Source organism: Octopus bimaculoides, chromosome 22 (genome assembly GCF_046866305.1).
Source record: "Octopus bimaculoides isolate indiv1 chromosome 22, ASM4686630v1, whole genome shotgun sequence".
Classification (NCBI taxonomy): Eukaryota; Metazoa; Mollusca; class Cephalopoda; order Octopoda; family Octopodidae; genus Octopus; species Octopus bimaculoides.
This window is the reverse complement of record NC_142949.1, coordinates 31,319,968-31,324,314: the sequence shown is the minus strand read 5'-3', so window position 1 is coordinate 31,324,314 and position 4,347 is coordinate 31,319,968.

Genomic DNA, 4,347 nt, shown 5'->3' with positions numbered 1-4,347 from the left:
GATATATATACATACATACATACCTACATACATACATACATATACCGGTATATGTGCATGTATACGTGTATGTATATATACGTATATGTATATACAAGTATATCAGTATGTATATATGTGTGTGTGTTTTTTGTGTGTGTTTTGTGTGTGTGTCTATGTGTATATGTGTGTGTGTGAGGGTGGGTGGGTGTTTTGTGTGTGTGTGTGTGTGGTGTCAGAATAATAAAATCATATTGATGAAATACTTACAAAATGATATATATTTCAGGGCATGACCACGGATTCGGGTTTCCAGCTTAAACGTGTAGATGTGTCAAGGAAATTATACATAGATATGAGTCTGTCGTCAGCAGGTAAGAGAAGATCACTAAGAGGAGGTTTCTGGTTTATATAAACCAAAGTCTTGTATTTCAATGAGAATGAATAGGGAACAGTGGAGAGGCCGTGAAGATTGCAAATCTTTATTAACCTTTACATTGAACTGTGTTAGACATTCAGAATTTGACATTAATCATTTGAATGTAATACTGGGACAGTGCAGGCCCAAATGAATTGACTTAGAAAATGTTACACTAACAGCAGCTAAGACTACTACTACTACTACTACTACTGCTGCTGCTGCTGCTGCTGCTGCTGCTGCTGCTGCTGCTGCTGCAACTACTACTACTACTACTACTACTACTACTACTACTACTACCACTACTACTACTACTGCTGCTGCTGCTGTTATTACTACTACTACTCTTACTACTACTACTACTACTATTGCTACTACTGTACAAATGTCGACTTTGCCATTGACCTTTTCGGGGTCGATAAAATAAATACCAGTTGAGTGCTGGGGTCGATGTAATCCAGTTTTTGAACTTGTGCCAACACTTACAACTAATGTATCGACATCCCTTATGAAAGAAAAAGTGATGGAAGATTTTGTTGACTTTAGTTAGATTCGAAATTGGAACGTACATAGGTGTTACTAAATACTGCAAGCTGTATCAAATCACGGTTAATCCCCCGCTCTTGTAGCAGAAAATCCACACACGCCCAACCCCGCAAAAAGAAACAACTTTTACTGGTCAGAAAATGTGATTGTGGGTGAAAAGTGTCAAAGATCATTTGAAGTCAATAAGATGGCACATCCGCATGAGAGAAACTTCAGACGCTCACATACACACACACACACACACACACACACACACACACACACACACACACACACACACACACACACACATGCACACACACACACACATACGCACACAAGATAGCTACTCAACTAAGAAGCAGTAAGAGACGTGCGCCGCCGCAGAAAGATTTTGATTTATCTATTGCTGTCTTTTATGCCACATATATATATATATATATATATATATATATATATATATATATATATATATATATATTTATCTATATATATATATATGTATATATATATGTATGTTTATATATATATATTTTTGTTTTTGTTTTTTGTTGTTTTTTTTTTGCTTTAACAATCGGCTTAGTTAGAATATTTACTTGATCACTCATTCGAAACAAATAAATAAATGGCACATTCTGGAAATTGGAATTACATTTTTTATCTATTTATATCTTCAGTTCTTTAGTTTGATTTTCCTTATGTTCTTATTGCTGCTGCTGCTGCTGCTGCTGCTGTTGTTGTTGTTGTCATTGTTGCTGATGATGACGCGGTTGTTGTTGCTTTTGGAGATGTTACTCTCCTGCATGTTTCTGTTGTAGATGTCACTGAAGCTGTAGTAGATGTTCCTGCTGCTGTTGTTGTTGTTGTAGATGTCAGTGCTGCTGTACTTGTCGTAGATGTTGCTATTGTTGCGGTTCATTGGTATTGTTGTTGTTGTTGTTGTTGTTAACGATGAAGTTGTAGATGGCGCTGCTGTCGTTCTTGCATCTGTTGCTCTCCTTAGATATTTATAATTATAGATGTCGTTGTTGTTGCCTGAGCTGTTTCTGTTGTAGTTGTTGCTTTTATTGTAGACGTCACTCTCGCTGTTCTTGAGTAGTAGTAGTAGTAGTAGTAGTAGTAGTAGTAGTAGTAGTAGTAGTAGTAGTAGTAGTAGTGGTGGTGGTGGTGGTAGTGGTAGTGGTAATAGTTGTTGTTGGTGGTGGTAGTTTTGCTATAGATGTTGTTATTGCAGATGTCGTTGGCGTGGCTGTCATAGGTGTCGCTGTTGTTGCTCCTGCTGATAAATGTTATTGCAGCTGGTGCTATTTTCCTAGACGTCACTCATCTTTTGTAGAAGGTCATGTTGATGATGATGATAATGATGTTGATGATGACGAGGAGGAGGAGGAGGAGGAGGAGGATGACGATGATGATGATGATGACGATGATGATGATGATGACGACGACGGTGGTGACGATGATGATGATGATGATGATGATGATGATGATGTCGACGATGATGATGATGATGATGATGATAATTATGGTGATGATGATGAGGATGATGATGATGATGATGGTGATGATGGTGATGATAATTATGGTGATGATGATGATGATGATAATTATAATTATGATGAAGATGATGACGATGTCACCTAGATGTCACTATTTTTTTTCTTGTAGAAGTTCCTGTTGTTGTTATTGTCGTACTAATGTTACTGATTTCGTTTTTATTGTTGCTGCTGTTGTTGTTGTTGTTATTGTTTTGTAGATGTCGCTCTTGTTTTTGTTGTTGTTGTTGTTGTTGCTGTAAATCTTCCTATAATACTATTGTCAAGAATGATGCAGGACGCGGGTGGGGCAGAGACAGAAGAATTTTAATGCGAACGAACAATACGAAAAAAAACAAACAAAAAAAAGACATAATGTTATCTGAAAATATTGCTTATTTGAAATATACACAGGGGTGGTGTTTAAGCGATACGGTAGAGAGGCGAACAAAACGACATGTCACGTTTAGTGACATCTTTCTCTTTCTACGACCCGAGTTCAAATTCCGCTGGGGGATAAACTTTTTTTTTTTTTTATTTCATTTTTTTTTTCGTTTTACATAATTTTTTTTGTTGTTGCGTTGGTTTCTTTGAGGATGTATAAAATAAAGTAGCATCGATTTTGCTAAAAAAAAATAATAAAAAGTTTCATATCATCCTATTTTATGTTCCGTAAAAAATCGTGGCGTTGTGCATGATGGAAATTTATGTCTAACACACATTTCCTCGTCGTCATCTTCCTCCTCTTCACTCATCATCATCATCATCATCATCATCATCATCGTCATCATCACCATTATCCTCATCGTCGTCAACATCATCATCATCATCATCATCATCATCATCATCACCATCATCATCATCATCATCATCATCACCATCATCATCATCATCATCATCATCATCATCATCATCATCATCATCACCATCACCTGGCTGCGACCACCATCTTCGTCATTACCACCGACAACATTACATTACCCCCACAAGCACCATCATCATCATCATTATCATCAGCATCGTCATGGCGAACACCGCCATCACCATCCTCATAATCATCATCACCATAGTGATCGTAATCATCATACGCCATCATCATTATCATCGTGATCACCATCATCATCACATCCCATCGTCATCATCGTCATCGTAACCATCATAACCTTCACCACTATCTGCCTTTTTATCATCATCATTATTGTCATCATCATCATCGTCATCATCATCATCGCATCATCATCATCATCGCCATCATCATCATCATCATCATCATCATCATCATCATCATCACCACTGTCATCTTCATCGTTATCATCGCCTTCATCCTCACCATCATCACCATCATCATCCTTATCATCATCGTCGTCGTCTTCAGCCTCCCCCTCTTCCTCCTCCTCCTCCTCCTCATCATCATCATCATCATCATCGGTCTTAGAGACAGTCATGCAGTTCGTAACATAAGCCTCTCCATGATAAACCAGGAATCTTAACCGCGAACGTTTCTTTGTCTTCAAAATTTAACCATTTCTCTTTTAGTCCTCTCTCTATTTCTTCCTCAACTGTAAAAAGCTGAACCATTAACAATATACCTCGAGGGACTGGTGGTGGTGGTGGTGGTGGTGGTGGTGGTGGAGATGATGGTGTTAGCGATGTCTTTTGATGTCCCTACTCTGACACGAGCATTAAATAACAACTATCATAACAGTAGAACTCGCCATCCAACAACGCCGCCATTGCTCTGTTACCACCACCACCACCACCACTACCACCACCTTTCACATCCCTACCACTACCGCCACCAACACTACCATTACCGCCACCACTACCACCACTTCTACTACCAACATCAACACTACCACCACCACCAACACCACCTCCACTACCACCACA